We start from the raw sequence: 20,738 nt of genomic DNA on the forward strand, positions 1-20,738 counted from the left end.
TGCATACAAAGAGGACTGAGAATACTAGAAGTGCATGGTGACCCCACAGTGGCACTACACAGCAGGGACCAATTCACACAAGTCCAGGAGACCACGCAAGAGAGAGCACGCCAGGGAAATGTTCTCCCATGACTGCCCCCTATGGCTATGACCATCCCATGCTGAGAAATCGATGTTGTTAGTATCATCATAGCAACAAAGAACTCATGCCACAAACCTGCACTTTATCAGCACAGGCCATGTGCAAACACAGAGCAAAAAAGAGAGACTGCAGCTGAAGTAGGCAGCAATTTAAATACAGGATAGGCAGGCTTAGAAGCAACAGGAGTGGTGATGAGGGTATAAATCAGGTCAGCGGTAGAACTGACCCCAAACCTAAATTCAGAGCTCTACATCCTGAGCAGAGGGAAGTAATTTTTCAGCATGCCAGGGTAAGGTCTCACCTCCTTCAAGAATACAGGTATTTAAAACCACTGTTTGTCCTTCAAGTTGCCTCTTTCTCTCAGTTTATCAGGCTTTTAAAGAGTATGTCTGCACAGGTGACTGGAGACAGACAGGTACCTCTCCTCACTCTCCAAACTGGCCATCTACAAGCCAAACCAGACCTGGAAGCCATGCAGAAGTGTTAGCACGGCATTAGGCTGCAGGTCCATCATCATTTTAATCTGGTCCAAATGGGACTCTTACCGAGTGTGGCAAGGATCGGCTTGCTCTTCCCCCAAGTGCAGGTCTCTGCTGACTCCTCAGTGCATTTTAGTCATGCATTGAGTCAGACCCAGGAACTCATCCAACTGAAAACCAGGCCAACAGCAACAACAGGAGCAGATTTGCATTTGGCCATGCGTGATAGTACCAGCGCAAGTGAAAGATCAGGAATGCGTAGCCAGAGGTGAGTCGGGCAGGCTGACCCTTTGGCAGGAACATACATTTATGGCAAATTAAAATGACTGCTCAACCACACCCTCTGCCTTGCATGAGCTGCCAGTTGCGGTTAGCTTCAGCACAGCTTCACATCTATACAGGTGAACAGCTCCTCGACAAGGACTGCCTTTGTGCGACAGCTTGTTGAGCCAGGGAAGTGAATGTGCTAGAGATGGTACTTATTTCTAGGTACGTTTGGAAATGTCCAACTCTTTCCATGACCTAGTGCTAATAACTTAGATAATTTTAATCTCATTGGACAGCATTTAAATACTCAAACTTCCATTTCTTTAGCCTCCTTTATGGACGCATGACCCTTAGGGAATAAGAATGCTGTATTTTTGATAGTAATTATGGGATAATAATGCAGTTACAGAGCAATGCCTACATTATCTTCTGCAGCAACTATCCCCAACATTTTCCTACAAACACCGCAAAATCAAACAATATCTCATCAGTTCCCCAACCCCATAGAGTTACTATCCACTGCCTTTCAGCTTCTATGAACCACTCAAATCTGTGGTTATCACACACACAAAAGGGGGTCTCTCCTCCCTTTCCCATTTCAAAACCTGTATTCTTTTCCTCCTTCCCTATACCCTCATTTACATGATCTGCCCCTTGTATAGATCAAAACTACTTGTCATTGGGGGCAAAAAAAAAAAAAAAGGCAAATTGCTCAGAATTAGGAGCTTCCTAGGTGGAATGTAAGGAAAAAAATTGAAAAGTGTTTCTTACAGTGACAGTCTAATGCTGCTGACTGCCCCCTTGGAACAAGGATCTGCACTCTGCCACAGGACTTGAAGTCATCTGTATAAGAGAGATTTCTGAAGACATGAGACACTCGTTCGTGTTCCTCTACCGTACCATGGAGACCAAATGGCATTCTCTGTGCCTTTGGTCATATTACCCATATTCTCTGCCACAATTCTTCTGCCCTGTCATTACCATGTCTCCCTGTCAACACCCCCACCTTTCCATCCAACCCCTGAGGTCCAGGTCTGTCAGATCTGAACTGACTTTGGGGAAAGCACGAGAAGTTTATCAAAGCTGGCTTCATAACAGAGCTCAAACTTTGTGTCTCTGTTAATAGGCCACCTCCTACTACTTTTCTGGCAGTCTGTCTCCAGATCCTTCTTTTTTTGACCAGCTGACACACTATGAGTTTTACATAATCAGGCTTTTCTTACATGGTCTTCCAGATGTTATAAAACTACATTTCCCCACCACTAATTTAAACAAGCCTTAAGAGGAATTAGAATTGAAACCCAAATTGGCAGAACTGAGGAATTTGCAGCTTTGTTACAGTATCAGATGCATCCTCAAACATCCTCTAAATATAGTAAAAGGCTGGCCTAAATCTGCTATTGCTTCATGTTTAATTCAGATACCTTTGAGTGAGTGCACCTCTTCCCGTCCCTGTCCCCACCCAATTTTCTATTCTCATTACTCATGTACTGAAGTTTATTGTGACTTTAACTTAGACAAACACTCTGAAACACAGAGGAAATGTTTCAAAAACTTGTTTCTACAAAACTATAGTTTATCAGAGGGAGAGAACACAATACATCTGGAGTGTAAACCACTATGTTGTAACAGGGACAACTTCTCTAGAGCGACCACCAGTGTAATTTTTTAAACTATGTGCTTACTTTAAAGACGAGTACAGAACTTGCACTTTCCTATTCAAGAACATTATAGGTAAACAGGAAATGATGATGCTTTTGACACAGTAGGTGCAAAAGAAAACAACTCCAGCAGCAGATCTCTGAATTGCCACCAGCTTCTTATCAAGTGGAAATAAACGTTCCCAGAATGCCAGTACATGAAGAAAGCTACACTCTAAAGTAATGTGCCAGAACAATATATTGGCGGTGGTATTAAAAGGCCATGCATTTTATTACACATTTTAGGATCACCTAATAGGTCAGAATTACACTTATTTTAAAATAAATTCAATTGAGCCAGGATTAGAGCAGGTATGGATTTTGGAGCACATTTTTTCTAGCCTAGTAATGACCTTCACAGATAGCAAAATCTCAGTCTAAACAAAGATGCAAAACTAGTCTTTTGACTGAATTTATCGCACAATATTTGTGGGTAAAGCGACTCCCATTTAGTTTCCCTGCCCCACTGCAAGATAATAGTCTGTCATTAGTTATTGATCTCCCTAGTTATGCCCTTAAAAGGCTCCGAGGCAAACATGTAAAAGCAAATTGTTCCGAGTAACAACATTACTGTAAAGGACTGGGTAAGACAAGACAAGGTCACGTGATTCTAGTTTCTAGAAAACCAAGGATATCCTCACAGGACCCTGTAACAAATTTTGGGTTAAATCTTTGCGGTGCTACGTGGGCAGCAGGGGTACCCAGTAATTTCCCAATCAAGTGACAGAAAACAGCACCAAGGCTCGGAATAAGGAGCCCTCCTTACACCATCAGAACTCTACTGCTGTCTAATACTACACTTCTTAAATGAAAATAAAGATGTATGGGCCTAACAGTAGGGGAAAAAAAAGCCAAGCCTCCCCTAAAAATTTATCAGATTTTTAGTTCTATTTTATAGCATCGCGCTGAAGAGTACCCTTACCCGGAGCAAGCCCCGCGGTGAAAGGGCGCAGGAGCCGCTCCCCACATCCCTTCCTCATTCATAGGGTTGCACCGCACCTACAACTCCCCCAAGCAGACACCGAAGCGCCGGCTGGGCTAGGGCCGCCGCTCTCGGGGCACCGCCCAGCGCCAGGGGGTCTGGCCCGGCCCCGCTCCACGGACGGCTCGCCGCTGCCCCGCTTTGCCCCCAGATCGCGGTACCTGGCCGGCACGACCCGGCTCGGCCCGGCCCCGGCGGAGCCTCCCGCCACCGCCGCAGCCGGCCCGGCCCCACCGCCCGCTCCCCTATTCCTCCCCTGCTGGGCATCATCCTCCACAGCGGCGCCTCCTTCTCTTCCTCCTCTCTCCCCCCTTGTTTTCCCCTATGCCCCTCGGCGGGTTGTTACCTTCAGTTACCGCTTTTCCGGCCAATTCCTGTCTCCAAACCGCTGCCCCCACCTTCCCTAGCACACAAGCAACTCCCAGCAAAGAAAAGGAGAAGGAAAAAATAAACGGAAAAGAAAGGAAAAAAAAATATTACAAACCTCTCTCCTCCTCCTGTGGGTCTGCTACTATATATCCGGCCGGGGGAGGGAGGAGCAGCGCCTCTGCTCTGCCTTCCCCTCTGCTGCCTCTCGCACCGAGCGGCTGTGGCCGCGCGGACCGGAGAAGGAAGGCGGCTGCCTGCCCGGGGATGCGGACCGGCTCGTCTCCTCCGCTCTGCCCGGCCCCACTCCGCTGCCGTGCGGCTGGGACCCCGCTACATGGTAAGCAGCATGTCTCTGCAGCGGGAGCCGCTCGGCACGCCAGGCACACCGGGGCGGCCGCTTTCCCCCAGCCCCCGGCAGCACTCGGACCCGTGTATCGTCCCCCAACTCCGCCTCAGGCCGCCCCTTCTCGCCCGATCCCCGCCGCTGCCGGCATCGCCCAGCGTGGCAAAGCCACGTTTCGCTGCTCGCTCCCTGCGCAGCCTGCGTCCGTTACCCGTGCCGCAGGGTGCCCACGCACGCCGCCGCAGCAGCTCTCGGAGGAAGGCAGAGGAGCGGGCGAGAAAAAGCTCCCTTCCTCCCGGCGGGCTCCCCTCCTTACCGGGGTGCCGGGGCTGCTCCACCGGCGCGGCCGCCTCCGCGCTCCTGAGGCGACTCCTCAGCGCCTCTCCCCGAGCTTTTGCCCTCGGCCTCCCCCCGCTGCCTGCCGCGGAGAGTCGGGGGCTGCGGAGCAAAGCTGGGCTGCAGCCCCTGCCCGTGTTCGGGAGGCGAAAGGGAGGGGGGGAACGGCGGACGGACCGAGAGCCTTCTAAACCCAAGAAGAAGGGGCAGGGCAAGGCAAGTGGTCCCCCGGGTGTCCTCCAAGGTTATTACACCTCCCCTCCAGCTTAAACCAGAATTTTACCTCCGTGTTTAGAATGGTCAGGGAGAATGCTGTTCACAGAAACGGAGCTATAAAACCGGCATGTTAAGCTAATTACATAATTTGCCTTACAAGCATTAGGAAAAAAGCGAGGCATGCAGCAGACCTACTCAGCTACAAATATCTACCTTTGCTACAAATACTAATTTTCTCACTTTGGCTGTAGAAGATACACCCTTAGAAAAATCTTTTCAACCCAACATGAGAATCAGCAAGACGTGACGCTTTCATATCCTCTTAGTACACTAACAGTATGCACAAGCATTAATTTTACAAGGTTGTGTTTATCTAATTACTGTCTTCAGTTTATTAGCACTGAAAAAAAGCCAGCCCCAGAGAGATTGGGTAAGATGCCCACTGATGACTGAATCAGTATCAGAGCTGTCAGCAGAACTCCATACACAAAGGGATCAAGTGCTACACCCATAGTTGTGGTTCTCCAGCCTCTAGTTCCTTTCTTGAGAAGCTTAAAGGCTACAAGTGCCTGCCATTTCTACATGAGAGTTCCCTGTATGTATGTCTGTTTGCACATCTGGGCACTAATAGTTAAAGCTTAAGATTAGGTGGCCTCAAGAGCCTTCACATTTTCATCTCATTCTGGCTAGTGTCCTTACAGTACACATCCCACTACCCTTAATGTGACACCTGGGTGTAGGGCTGTAAGACCAATGTGGACCATAAAAGTCAAAACTGCCCAGGACAAAAGATCATAGAATCATATAATCATAGAATGGTTTGAGTTTGAAGGGACCTTAAAGCTCATCCAGTTCCAACTCCCTGCCTACACCTTCCACTAGACCAGGTTGCTCAAAGCCCCATCCAACCTCGCCTTGAACACTGCCAGGGATGGGGCAGCCACAGCTTCTCTGGCAACCTGTGCCAGGGCCTCATCACCCTCATAGTGAAGAATTTATTTGTAATGTCTAATCTAAATCTACCCTCTTTCAGTTTAAAACCATTCCTCTTGTGCTATGATGTTAACCACACTCCACACTACACCTGCAGAGTTGGAGTAGTTATATGTGTAGAGTCAGATAGAGCTGTTCAGGGAATTCCACATAAAGGGCTGGGATGTGGAGTACATTGACTTCATCACTTCTTATATAGGTGGAGGAAAGGCTGGTGCCTTCACAAATAACTCAATGTTATCTCAATGGATTGAAGCACTCAACAGGAGAGTGGAAGCTCTGGCTTCAATTTAATTTTTTCCTTTACAAGGAAAAACAACCTACAACTTCTTTTACAGTTGGGCTCAATGATCCTAAGGGTCTTTTCCAACCTAAATGATTCTATGATTCTAGCAAAGCAGTTTCAGGTTCATTCATTAGAAATGTAGCAGGAGGGAACTTGCACAGAAAGAAACTACAGGAAGTAGTTCTTACCCGAGCAAGTCTCTGCTGTTTGCAGAGAGTGACTGATGGTTGCTGGGATAATTCTGAGTAAACAGGGGTTTGGTTGCCTACATCTCAGGTGCAATTCTTTAACATAAACATCTGCCTTGACAGACTGGCCAGGCCTCTGTCTAAACTGAAAAAGTCATGCCTGAACTGCCAGCTGAAGGCGAGTACTTGGTACCAAAATGGGGAACAAGCAGACAAAGATGTGAATTAATAGAATAGGCAGGCAGGGGTGGCTTTCTTCAAAGACCATGATTTCGCAGTCTGGAAAGTAACCAGAAGGGAAGTTTCTGGGAAGCACAGAATGAGAGAGAACTATTGCTAGCATTATCTTTCTAGACAGCTTGGTAACATCAGTTCTTGCAGGAACTCTTTCAGGAGACATTGCATAGGAGACAAAATACATTCACATCTACAAACCTATTGAAATCCCTTTGTGAAGTTTCGAAAAAGCAGGCAGGCTTGAAGAACAGTTCCCAACAAAGAGCCAATTAGGACATTAAACAGGTAGCGTGTCAGAGACAGTACATGACAGCTTCCTAGAAATCTCTAGAAAACAGTCAAGGGGATAATTTGGTTGAGGAGATAAAGAAACAAGAAAGAATCATTATAACAGTGCCAACCTGAGAAGGCTACCCTTTGAACTCATGAACTAGAGGTAGTAATCCAGCTCTAAAATATGTCAAGGGCTGGGGGAAATCTAGAGGCTTGCCTGAAAAAAATGCCTTTCAGCTAATTATAGTAGTATATCACAAATGCTTAAAAGGAGTAAAATATGTAAACTCTCATGGGTACTCTGCCCTCAGGGAAAATTAAAGAGAGAGATTAGCCTTTACTGTTCTTTCTTGAGTAACCCTCTTAATTCCATCATTCATTGCAGTCACTGAGCTGGAGAAAGAGCTGTTGCAAGCCTGGGACTTCAGTGCATATCAGAGGGATGAGGCATGAGTTTGAAACCAAGCTTACTAGAGATTGCAAGCACCTGAGCTTCTGTCTAAAGCACTATAAGGAAGAAGTAAAAGTAAGAAAGGTAAATTTTACATCAAACTACTATTAAATTATTTGATGCAAAACTGCTTAAGGGAGGCTGCCTGATAAGTGTCCATGAAGCTAGTATTGGAAGAACTGGAACAGCACGTCCTTCACTTCCTTTGACAATGTGCCCTCACTCTATGTCTAATGGGTTACTGAGGGGCAGAAGATCAGGAGGAGAATTAAATGTTTGACATACATAACTGAGTATCTTTGGGACAGACTAGCCTCAGTGCAAAACCCCTCATCTTTTATGCATGATGAACTAAGGAACTTTACAATCGCTTCACAGAAATTAGGGAAGGTTGAGCAGCTTAGTTCCTCCAAGATCAGTCAATAATCTTTCTGTTGCAATTGCAGATCTGTACCAGGTGCAATGATGTCTTACTGTAACCTGTTGACATAGTCAGCGTCTCATTTCAACACAAACCAAAGCACAGACATCACCTGTTGAGGACTTGTGGTTCTTTCCCCCTTTCAATGCCAAATTCAAGAGTATGATTTAAGCATGAAAATTTTTGTTTCGAATAGCCTATGGATTCAAATGAAGTGCACCTCTTCGGCAGGTTTAACAGTACATACTGTTTCCTTGGGGAAAAAAAACTAAAAAAACCCAAGAAACTAATTTTTCCTTGAACTTAATTTACACACCTTTACATCATTAAAAAGTTAGAGACCTCAAGAGAACATCAACAAAGCCTTAGGAGCACAAAACCAAGGAAGCTCTTAAACAGAATAATAACTTAAATACCTATCAACAAACCTCAAGTCACTCACAGGCCATTAGTGAAAGAATCCTATCCTAGCAGGGGTATAGTTTCATCTAAATGGAAGAGTGAAGTGCTTCATTTGCTCATTTACACAACAAAATGAACTGCATGTAGTTTCTTAACAAATTAATTTATAGTCAAGTAACTGGCCTAGTTGCAGTTTATCTGTGGTATATCTTAGTTGTGCCAGCAAAAATGATCGCACAACAGCTGATTAGCTTAAAAGCCATTCTGTGACGCTGATGTCTTTTAATAGATGAAGAACTTCAGTGCTGTTAAAATAAACATCACTGGCAGTAACTGTATGGTGCCCACACTTGGTTGAACACCAAAAATCAGTTTAGTACTCATGTCAAGTCTTAAAAGGCTGGATAGAACATCTGTGACCAGCTCATGAGAAATATTACTGCTTATTTTGAGGTTAGCTGTTATCCTGAACAGGGAATTGCTATTAGCCATGAAAATGTTTTCAACAACTTCAGAAATAATAAGCATAGATGTAGGGGTTTGGTTGGTTGGTTTGTTTTGTTTATTTGTTTGATGCTTTAAATACAAGCAAAGCAGCTTAGTCTGAAGAAACAGTACAAGAGCCCAGAAGCCCTATAAATCGGGGAAAAAAAAAAAAAAAATCCCAGTCCTTAGGGCTATCAACTATAAGAAATCTAAGGGAATCTAAGGTTAAAGGTTCATTTTAATATTACTGTTTATTTTTTCTAATAGAAATTTTTCAAGTTGTCTGTTCAAATTTCTGTTATCCCTGCTTTTCAGTTGCACTCAACCTTCTTCAACCTGCTTTTAAGCTTGCCTTATTTTAATGGAGAAAAATACTTTTATTTTATTGAAAGCTTGAGGAAATCTAGTTGGATTATTCTGAAAAGTGTGTATACTCTCAGATATGAGTACTTCAAAGACTGAATTAGGTGTTATGGACATGTCGCTCAAAACCAGTAGAAATTGGGGTCTTCATCCTTAGTTTGTCAGGAAGATCAGATACTCTCTACACCAAACAAGGAAGTATTAACATTTGCATTCCTACTCAATAATATCTATGTGAATCCCATTTATTACACCTGAGTTTGTCTTGCTTCCCCTATCTGAGACCAGAGCTGAACACAGGAGGGCTCAACTTTAACAAGAGCATCATCAAGGTGAGAAATGTAAACTACTCTTCCTCCCAAGTTCAGCTACCTTGAGGGTATGAAGGCAGGTCTCTGCTTCAAAGACTTCTCCAACTCCTGACTTTAGCTGTGGTGCTGACCAGCATGCCTAGTTTACCGCAGACTTGAGGATAACCACTTTGGCTTTTGACCCACAGACAGAAAAATGGTTTGCTTTATGTGGGCAAAGATATGTTCTAGTTTCCCCACTTGAGGTCACACTTACAGGTAAAATGATGCTGTCTTGCATTAGATTCAGTTACTATCTAAGCATACAGTAATTACGTCAGGGAAGAGCTTAAAATGTCGCACACTTTCTGGGTTTAACAATGTCTTGCAGAGAGATTAGATTCGCTGTCTGCTAGTTAGTAAATGGGGAAGTCGGGTTCGTATCATATCAAGCGGCCCAAAACAAAACAACTTTCATTCTCCTGGGGCACACTGTTAGCAAGGGCTCTCTTAACCAGGATGAAGCTCTAGTCAAAGAATATCTCAAGAGGCATGTGAGAAAATTCAGGTGGGCAAAGATTAGATCATGTTGTAAAACTTTCTGCTCATTAAATAGGCACAGCTCACACAGTTCTAGCTCCTCATTGTGTTCATGTCACAAACCTGTAGGCAAGAAAGAAGCCCACACAACTCTCAAATTTCATGGCCAGTATGAAACCCCTTTCACTCTTTCTCCAAGCAAACAGAAAAAAAGACTTGTGGTAACATTTCTAGTTTTATACTTGCTTGAGAAATTAAGCTTTATCAGAGTGATGAATATGTTGGCATTCACAAGGATTGATTCATAACATTTTAAAGAAATTCTTTTCCTAAGGGTATTTGATGCTTAATTTTGTGGCCTCCCTTTTAGTTAAAAGGTCTTGTTTAACGGTATCAAACTTATGCAATGAGCAGCATTTCAAAAATACTTTTTAGGAGAATTCTGTGTCGGTCTTTACATTATGCTTCCATCAAGGCAAGTTTTAATGCCACCTTCCTCTCTCATGTCAAAATGATACTCTTCAAGGTCTCTTGAGTAAACCAGAACATGGAGAATAACCCAGAGGCAGGGGCAGGTGCAGCCACTGCTCCTGAAGTATCTCCATGTGTGGCAGGGTGTCCATTCCCTTTTTAAGCCAGCACCTTACCTGATGCTAATTTATACAGCTCTGCCAATTGCCTTTTACTGGTGTGATAGAGTGGGAAGGAAGAAAGGCATCCGACAAGATGTCTGCAGTATAAAAACATGAATTACAGAGACTGGTGCTCCTGTCATACAGTTACTGAATCAAGACCTTCCCTTGGAGGAGCACCCAGGAGATGCTAAGCGCAATGCATGCGTGCAGCCTTTCATGTACACAGGGTTCAGCATGGGCTCACTAGGTTCATGATTGAGCTTTCCCAGCTGGCTGTGGAGAATCTCTTTAACCAGATGCTTAAAAAGACATGCCTGAAATACGTATTTCAAACTCAATTTTCTAGTCATAGAATCATAGATTGGTTTGAGTTGGAAGGGACCTTAAAGATCATGTAGTTCCAACCCCATATTTTTGTTATACGTTTTATATTTTCCCATATATTTTATGTTGTATCTAATATAAAGACAAATTCAGTCTTACTAGGAGATACATGGTATTCATACCAATCACATTCCCACCTTTAAGACCTTAATCATTAAGTCTATTCTGAAGGTAGTCATGTTCCTTTGTATTTTTAGTAACTGGTCTGATAATTGAGCTGGTGAAACTGGGACCAAACAAGGATTATGATTGATATAAATCACAAAGTTCATCACTTGCTTAGAAAACTACACCATCTCTAGTACACTGCCTTATTCTGAGATTATATTTCTGTCTAGAGTAAAGAACACCAAGAGAGTACGTTAATGTCTCAGATAGGGTTGATTCATGTGCACTATCCAGATGCTCATCAGCTTGAGAAGCAATAATAAGCTGTCTGAATTCTTGTGGGAATGTATAGGAAACAAGTGTTACATGTTTTTTCAGGTTAATATGGACAAGGATGAACAGCATGAGAACAGTACAAAACATCTGAAGAAGACTGCAAGTACTTTGATACACTGGGAATCTCATACTGCAGGTTCTCAAAACTCTTGAGCATCATTTTTGTTGTCGTTTTATTTTAATTTTATTAACAGATAAGCTTTCTTTGGCTCCTTCCCAGACCTCAGTGTTTCTCTGAATTCTTGCCAATGAAAGCGGTTCAATCTTTGTGAGATACTCCAAGCAAAGCAATCATTTTCCATTAAGCATCCAGAGGGGAAAACAAATATAACAGAAAGCATACAGAATTAATTAACCTTGGTTTTTCCCCCAGAAATTTCTACCTGCAGCTTTAAAAAGTTGCAGCTCGACCTATGCTATTTATGTTTTTCTGAGGTATGAATTGCCTTGTTACCACTGCAATGCAGGAAGGGAACTTCTGAGAGGAGCTAACTTTAGGCAATATATAATTCCACCCTTATCTTTCACTTGCATTTTGACAATATACTGCTTATTCAGATGAAGATACTGATCCACAGCCAGCAGCATCACCTGTTCTGAAAGCACATGTATAAAACAGACTACAGAGTAGCACAGAGATAGTTTAGCTGTCATGAAAAACCCAACTGTGGGTGGAAGCCTATGGGAATAAAAAGAAATAAAAAATTAAAATCCAATAACTATGAAGTTTATTCTAAGCCCTGTGTGATGATGCCAGAAAATCATGTCTTTATTAAAATAATTTTAACCAGTCACTCACTCCTACTTATGGCTGTACAGCTTCATTGATCTGAGAGACTGGATTGAAATTTCTTTTGCATAATGCTTATTTAACAAACAAATGTTAAATGAACGCATGTTATCTCTATGGCTTCTAGTACACTGTTCTGAAATATCTGACTTAGCAAGTCAGCTTGCCCTCTAATCTTTTTTCCACTATGGTTGGTATACCATCTGCAACTTTTATAAGACCCACAGTTACAACATGGCCAGTGTGCACACACATTGCACAAAACTATCATAGAGTGCTGTTAATACCATTTTTATTAGCTCAGAGTCATGATCCATGTTGTTGAGTGATGGCGCAAGTGAAACAAAACATATCGCATAAAACTTGACTCAGGACTTGTTCACCTGAATTTCTCTTTGCTGCTGCCCATGTGGAACACTGGAAACACACAGCGCTGCCAGTGTGGTCTTCTTTCAAGGCCATGGGGACTCCAGACAACTTGTCCTCACACAAACACTGGCTGGGTTGTGGCTGTGCTCCAGTTCTGCTGATGTGACAGCAGTCACACAGATGCACAGCCCCTTTTTCCTACCCACATATCCATCACTATACCCCATCCCACCTCTACAGCCGGTGATCTTAAAGGTCTTTTCCAAACTAAATGATTCTATGATTCTGTAATATACACCGAGTGAAGCAAAATGAAATGTAATGGAAGATATGTTTTTTGAATCATCTTTTAGACAAATCCTGAAATTCCAATTCATGGAGTACAGACATCTGAAAAAAAATAAGTCAAACTCCAAACAAAAGATTAATTGCCACATATTACAAACAAGTTTTAGACAATTATTTGATACATTTAGCTTTTTGTTTGTTTTGCTTGGGGGAGGGAGGGAATTAATTAATTTAACTAATGCTGCTTTTATTTTCTTAACACAAGGAATCCACGTTTTGCAGTTTCACTTTTTTTAGCCTTCACCCAAGATACAGGTGAAGATTAGGAACTCTGAGAAGAAACTTAAAAATTAAGCCTACAATTAATGTTTAAAAGTAAGAAGGTTGTATTAACAAGTCTTGTCACCTGTCAGCCTGATTGAATGTAATTCAGACTTACTGTTTATGATGTAGGAAAATCATAGCTATGCAATGGAAAGCTGCCATGAGAGTTTGGACAGGTGGATTTCTTAAATAACAGTAATCTAGCCCACTTACAACTTCCTCATGTGGTCATAACACCTGAGGAGATGGCAAGTTGCTGAGTGCAAATTAAAAAAAAAGGTAAACGTTGATTTTTTAAAAGAATCCTATTAGTGCAAGAACTACCATGCACAAAAGTTTAAAGGTTAAAAGGTTTCAAGGAAATCCAAAATTTGAGAATGTCAGACTAACATACCATGATGCATTCTTGCTGGCCACACTATTTCTGATACAAGCCAGGATGCCATTGGCTTTCTTGGCCACCTGGGCACACTGTTGGCTCATACTCAGCCGGCTGTTGACCAATGCCTCCAGGTCTTTTTCTGACGGGCAGCTTTCCAGCCACTCTTCCTCAAGCCTGTAGTGTTCCATGGGGTTGTTGTGACCCAAGTGCAGGACCCAGCACTTTGCCTTGTTTAGCCTCATACCATTAGCCACAGCCCATCGATCTAGCCTGTCCAGATCCCTCTGCAGAGCCTTCCTATCCTCCAGCAGATCAACACTCCCACCCAACTTGGTATTGTCTGCAAATTTACTGAGGGTGCACTCAATCCCCTCATCCAGATCATCAATGAAGATATGAAACAACATTGGCCCTAACACCAAGCCCTGAGGGACACTGCTAGTGACCGGTCAGCTAGGTATGACACCGTTCACCACAACTCTTTGGGCTCTGCCATCCAGCCAGTGTTTACTCCATGAAGGATACATCTATCCAGGCCATGAGCAGCTAGTTTCTCCAGGAGAATGCTATGGGAGACAGTGTCAAATGCTTTACTAAAGTCCAAATAGACAAGTCCACAGCTCTGAAATAGTAGTGGAGTAGTGAGTGTGAAATACCACTGCTCTGGTGGTTTTTTCACTTACCCGGTGAGGCGGGGGGCAAGCCCCAAGGAGGACTCTTGCTTCTGCCGCCAACCGTGACCTGCTCTGGGGACAGCACCAGGTGGGGAGTTTGACTGGGGCAGTACACCTGTCAAAGCGTAACGCAGGTGTCCTCAGGCGAGCTCAGGGAGGATGGAAACCTCCCGCAGAGCAGAAGGGCAAAGGCTCGCTTGATCTTGATTTTCAGTACGAATACAGACCATGAAAGTGGGGCCTCACGATCCTTCTGGCTTTTTGGGTTTTCAGCAGGAGGGGTCAGAAAAGTTACCACAGGGATAACTGGCTTGTGGCAGCCAAGCATTCATAGCGACGTCGCTTTTTTGATCCTTCCATGTCGGCTCTTCATATCATTGTGAAGCAGAATTTACCAAGCGTTGGATTGTTCACCCACTAATAGGGAACATGAGCTAGGAATAGACTGTCGTGAGACAGGTTAGTTTTACCCTACTGGTGATGTGTTGTTGCAATAGTAATCCTGCTCAGTATGAGAGGAACCGCAGGTTCAGACCTCTCGTGTGTGCACTTGGCTGAGCAGCCACTGGCACAAGGCTACCATCTGCAGGCTTGTGACTGAACACCTCTAAGTCAGAATCCTGCCTAGACGTAGCGATAGTGCAGCGCCACTGGCGCCTTGGTGGACTTGTGATAGCCGGCCACCCACCTCCCTCTGGTGGGGTGGGCCCAGTCAGAGTGCTGCTAGTGGTTGGGACTGGAGGGGCTGACGGATGCAGCGCCGCCTCTCCCCTGTCGCGTACTGCATGACCATGGGGCACCTGGTGCTAAATCATTCATAGATGACTTGATTCTGGGTCAGGGTTTCATACGTAGCAGAGCAGCTCCCTTGCTGCAATCTATTGAGAATCAGCCCTCGACACAAGCTTTTTCTTGTCCTACACCTGGACCGGGGCAATCCCAGGCACAGCTACAGGTTGGGCAGAGAAGAGATTCAGAGCAGCCCTGCGGAGAAGGACTTGGGGTGTTGGTTGATAAGAAACTTAACATGAGCCGGCTTCAGTGTGCGCTTGCAGTCCAGAAAGCCAACCGTATCCTGGGCTGCATCAAGTGTGACAAACAGGTTGAAAGAGGTGAGCCTAATCCTCTACTCTGCTCTTGTAAGACCTCACTTGGAGTATTGTGTACAGTTCTGGTGTCCTCAACATAAAAAGGACACGGAACTGTTGGAGCAAGTCCGGAGGAGGCCATAAGGATGATAAGGGCACTCGAGCACCTTCCGCATGAAGATAGGCTGAGAAAGTTGGGGCTGTTCAGCCTGGAGAAGAGAAGGTGCGTGGAGACCCCATAGCAGCCTTCCAGTATCTGAAGGGGGCCTACACGGATGCCAGAGAGGGACTCTTCATCAGGGGCTGTAGCAATAGGACAAGGGGTAATCGGTTTAAACTTAAACAGGGGAAGTTTAGGTTAGATATAAGGAAGAAGTTCTGTACTGTGAGAGTGGTGAGGCACTGGAATGGGTTGCCCAAGGAAGTTGTGAATGCTCCATCCCTGTCAGTGTTCAAGGCCAGGTTGGACTGAGTCTTGGGTGACATGGTTTAGTGTGAGGTGTCCCTGCGCATGGCAGGGGGGTTGGAACTACATGATCTTAAGGTCCTTTCCAACCTTAACCATTCTATGATTTTATTATTTCCCTCATCAACCAGGTGGGTCACCTCATCAACCAGGTGGGTCACCTCATCATAGAAGGAGATCAGGTGGATCAAGCAGGACCTACCCTTCATGAACCCATGCTGACTGGACCTGAACCCCTGGCTTTCCTGCATGTGCTGTGTGACTGAACACAGGTGGAGTGAGGCTGATGCTGGTACCTGAAAATGGGGACAAGTCACTGCAGCCTTGCCTGCCACTGGGGAAGCAAACCTGTGTCTGAACATCTTGGGGTCTTGTTCATAGTGCAGACCAGTCCCAAGGCGATCACCTGGCATTTCTGTGGGCCTCAAAAGCAGGCCAGGCCTTCTTTTAATTCTAAACCATCTTTGAATCCAAGGGTTCAAAATCTGTCTGCAGGGGCTAGTTACTGGTTAGTCATTTGCGTGCTTTATTCGCAATGAAGTTCATGTTCTCTGTCACTCCTGTTGTTGTTTTTTGTTTAATTAGGCAAGGGGAAGTAACCAGAATTCTTGAAGACAGTCTGAGAGAATGATAGGTTCATGAGAATCATAGGTTCACGAGAACCAGAGCCCTGGAGAGCTGCCACTTGAGTTAATAGAGGATGTCCTAACGCCAGACTGCAAAGAGCAGAGGTGAGAGTCCTGCTCACACTCCTGAGCTAACTCCTTATGCATCACCTCTGTGAAATGGGCATCTGTTCCTGTGCTAACCGGGCTGGCATGGAGTTAGTAAAGCCATGAGATACCAGGTCACGCTTCGCAAGAAAACTGGAGCGAGGGAAGCCTTTTGAAAGTAACTTTGACCCGTGGCAAGTGACTGCTTTGCATCCCTTGTGGGTTTGGGGTTTTTCCCTGCTTTGCTTCTTAAACTGTCTGTACCTCAACCAACAATTTTTTTCTTCTCCCCACTTTTGTCCTTCACATCTCTCCCCATGCTGCTGGGAGGGGAGTGTGCGAGCACCGGGGGGGGGCTTACCTGCCACCCAGGGTCAACCTCCACACCGTGACAGCCAAGTGCCACTGAAATTGATGCAGAATAGTCTGCAGAACGTCTGAGCCCAAGCGCTTGTAAGGGGATGAATGATAAAAAAATCTTAAATAATGTATTCATGAACATTTATTTGAAACATAAGCACTACAGTCCTAAGCATATGAGAAACTTCCAGAGTTTTCAAAATGACAAGAAATGCTAAAAAGCCTACTGTATTCCTTAAAATCTAAAAGAGAAACTGCATGAAAACGAAATAATTGGGATGAAATAAATAAAACTTCACTGTATCTGCTCTGTAGTTAATTCAATGATCACAGCCGATGTCTTTTCATCAAGCCAGTTGTTCTGTTGTACAGCGTTCAGCCTTCTTGTTGAATTATATCTTCCTTCTTCGGGGAAGAAGTAAAACGTGTATCCTGCTGGTTCATATGCGTGCAGATCTCCATGCGAATAATACATCCACAGAGTCTTGTTTCGCTCGTACGTGAAGCAACGGTAACTGTTGGCATCCTTGGAAACAGACTGGTTGGCAACTCTTGTCCACGTGCCGGCGTAGTCACCTTTCTCTGGGATGTCGCTGCCATACTCGTGAAGACAGTGGCTTTTCCTGGTCACAGAGTTATTTAGAAAGCTCTGAGGATGGGAACAGTTTTTCTCAGTCCCTTCAGCCTGCACTCAGCTCATCCTGGGCAATCCGATGATTTTGGACCAGCGCTCAGGAAGACAGGCTGGCCGACTGTCATTGTGGATCAGAGGCAAGAACGCGTCTTTCACCCACACGCGGATATCATCTCACTTATCTGCACCCCAGAGTTGTAGAGAGAATTGGTGGTAGGTGAGCCGGTCGTAGTTGAAACCGTTGGTGTTCTTGGCAGAATAGGCAAAATTTAATAGCAGTGTTAAAAAGACAAGGTGACTGATGAAACCGTTGGTGAAAATAAATGCCTTGACTTGATTTTTTGCCCTTTTCAGCATGTTTGCAATCTCATCAGCTTCCAAAGGCATGTACTGCATGGTGCCTCTGACTTCAGTGAGTTTCAAATGCGCCTCTCTTGTCTCATCAGTAGTCATTGTTTCTCCAGCCAACATAAACTCACAACACTTGCCCTGAGTTAACCATGGGATGTTTTCACAGAGTTTTGGGCAAACCGCGCTCAGGGCTGAGAAAAAAACAATTTTTAGAATTGAAAGGAGAAACACGTTCTTAATAAAGGAGGCTGCAGATGCTCTAAGCCACTCTAGTGAAGTCTGATAGCCGTAAGACAAACCACACAGCACAATGAAAAGTGACGATAGCCCAATTACAGCTGTAACAAGTGCCCATGAGGCGTAGACACACCACCAAGAAAAAACAATGGGCGTTCTGTTGCAAAGGAGTGTGGAGGCAGTGCCTGGTGGTTTCCTTTCTTCCTGAGAGTTGCCCCCTGCTTCTGCGTAGTTCTTACTGAAAGTGGAACGTGATGGTGGCCTTCTCTGGCAGGCTTCAGCTGCTGGAGGGGAACTTGCAGTTGTCGCCTGCTCTTTTGTTCCAGTTACGTTTGCATCTCTTTCAGGAACCGTGCAATTCCTCCAGTTTTGGGGAGCTCCCTTGCTTCTTCTCCTCTTGGAACATGGTGGGCTCTGTGAGTTGTTGGGACCAGGAAGGTTCTCTGAGGGACTAATATTCCTCAATTGTGCTGTCTAGAACAATTTTTGCAAGCATTCCTTCCAGTTCTTAGGACTTCCAGACAGGAAGAGTGAGTTTCCCTTTGGGTCCCGTTGAACCACACCTTGAAGAGGAGGTTCCTTCTTGGAATACTTAAAAAAGGCAATTATCATCTTTTCCACAGGTATGGTAAGCAAAGCACGTTCGATTCCTAGCGTTACTAATCTCAAATACCTCAAGTGGACTTGAGGTTCTTCAGTCTTCGTAGCATTAAAGAACATGATGTTAACGAGCAGGTTTAAGAACAGTATCGCGAAACACGAAGACAACCTTTGGAACCTGCTGAACGTGCCAGTGAGAACGGGAGCAAAAATAGAGAGCCACAGATGGCCCTCTGTCAGGCGGTTGGCAAGTTTAATCAAAAAATAGTCGATTCTGGGCAGCGGTGTCTTGGGGTTTGTCACAGAAGATGTCCTTTCTATTAAGCAATCACCCTTGTCGAGTGCAAGCCATTTCCTGCACATGAAGAACCAGGCCTTCCTAGTGGACATGTTCTCAACTTTGGCTCTGCTTAAAAACCAGCTTGGAGATGGGCCCTTGTTATTGTGCCAGACTCTGAGGGAACAAACATCTCCCAAGTCTTCCTTAGCAGTTAACAGAAAGCAGTCCATGCTTCCTTTTTGGAAAGATGGAAAACATGGCTGCCGTAAACAATGGACGTCGCTGATGCCGTTCTGGCCGATGAGCTGAAGAAAGACATCGGCTGTGGTTCCAGCTCCCCAGCGACTGCCTGTGTATAAAGTGACCAAAAAGCTCACTTTGTCAAAGGGGGTGTTGTCTGGCAGAACTACAATCTTGTTTTTGCTGTGCCTTTCAGCCTTGTCCTTTCTTATGGCCCAGAGGGACAAAAGGAAGTAGACAGCAAAAATAAAGAGCACTGCTAAGAGAGTCACTGGGTTTTTAGGGATGTCTGCCATCAGGGCTTTTCCCCAGTCTACTGTGTTGGGGATAACAATTGCTTTGGCTGCCAGGAACCTGATGTCAAATGTAGATGCGTTTGGCATAGCGTGGACTGACCGGCTCCTGCAACTCCTCTTCATATTGCAGACATCATGTATGTTCTGCCAGTCCACCATGGAGCCAAGCCTGCACATGTCTTCTCTCCACAGACTTCGAACCTCCTCCAGAAACGAGCACTGGTCACTAGAAACATACATGCTCACCAGCCACTGGCACTGATACCTTGTGACACAGGGTGTCAGCAAGACAATGGAGGTATTCTGAGTGTTGGTTCCTCTTCCTTCAGCTGTGACTGTCAGCAGTGACTTTGGGAGACAGATAATATAGGAAGCCTTGACGTTACAGTCAGCACCGGCTGTCTCAGTTTTGCTTGCAACCATTGACGTGTTCTGAGAAGCATCAAACGAAGCTATGGGAGGAGCATCAGTCAGGAACCGGACGTATATGCTCTTGGTGTTTCTGTTGACTTCAAAACTACATCCTTCAGGTGCGTAAGCTTGAGTCATATTGCTGTCACAAAATGCACTGGCCGGTTGACATGTCTTTGCCAGGCTGACTTTGGTGTTCTTATAGTCTGGTACCTCTTCAGCACAGGACCAAGGAAACATGATTCCCTTTGGTCCTTCCCACAAATCCAGATTGTAGTATGCAGAGCCATTGAGAATCCAGTTTTTAAGGGGGAGGCAGGGAGAGGAAGCCCCTAAGCCTCGAGCCCTGCAGCAGAGCAGCAGCAGGAGAAGGTGGAGCGCTGCCATCGCAGTGTGCGTGCAGGACACTGAGCTGAGGGATCATAGGGGCTGTGATTACAATGGCTCCTGCATCATCTCCCCTAGTGTGCATTGTGACGTTGACCGTTGGGTAGTTCCCATTTGGAACCAGAACCTGCTCCCCACCCTCCTCCCTGGCACAGCTGATAAGAAAGGTGTTTCATGGTAGAAACAGCAGATTGCCTGTGGGTATACCCAGTGCCACAAGAAACAAGTATTTGGAGGCCAATAATCTCCATGAAGCACATCCATCGACAGCACCAAGGCCCACCTCGGTGACATGGGGGCTCAGGACCTGTGTCGTAAGAGATCCTTGCCCACAGAGACCCTTACTCACAGAACACGCATAGTGAAATAAATCTACAGTGTGTCTTGAAACAGAGACGAGAGAATGTAGGAGCCAATGATTGTAGATTGCTGACCAATCACTGCAAAAGTGGGAGTCTACTGCCTCGTAACTTTTGTGTATAAATGTAAGGAAGAAGCCAGCATCGGGTGTACTTGCTTTGTGGAAATGCACCACTGAGCACCCTGCGCAGAATAAAGAGTGTCTCCTCTCTAAACAGCCTTGGAATGTGCCTCGAGAGTTCTCTTCCAAACAGGCAACAT

At 45.0% G+C, this 20,738-nt stretch overlaps 1 protein-coding gene across 3 annotated transcripts in view; it reads right to left on the reverse strand.

The window, feature by feature from the left end:
* Positions 1–4,663, reverse strand: part of FAR2 (fatty acyl-CoA reductase 2) — a 137,927-nt gene extending 133,264 nt beyond the window's left edge. The window contains exon 1 of one of the 3 annotated variants that reach the window (XM_030479741.1): positions 4,599–4,663. The gene's annotated coding sequence lies outside the window, so the exon portion shown is untranslated. Of the gene's footprint in view, positions 1–3,916; positions 4,564–4,598 lie in introns of those variants that run through there. The other 2 variants (XM_030479739.1, XM_030479740.1) reach the window with 2 other exon arrangements.
* Positions 4,664–20,738: the final 16,075 nt, after the last annotated feature.

The sequence above is a fragment of the Strigops habroptila genome, chromosome 3 (assembly GCF_004027225.2).
Source record: "Strigops habroptila isolate Jane chromosome 3, bStrHab1.2.pri, whole genome shotgun sequence".
Lineage (NCBI taxonomy): Eukaryota > Metazoa > Chordata > Aves > Psittaciformes > Psittacidae > Strigops > Strigops habroptila.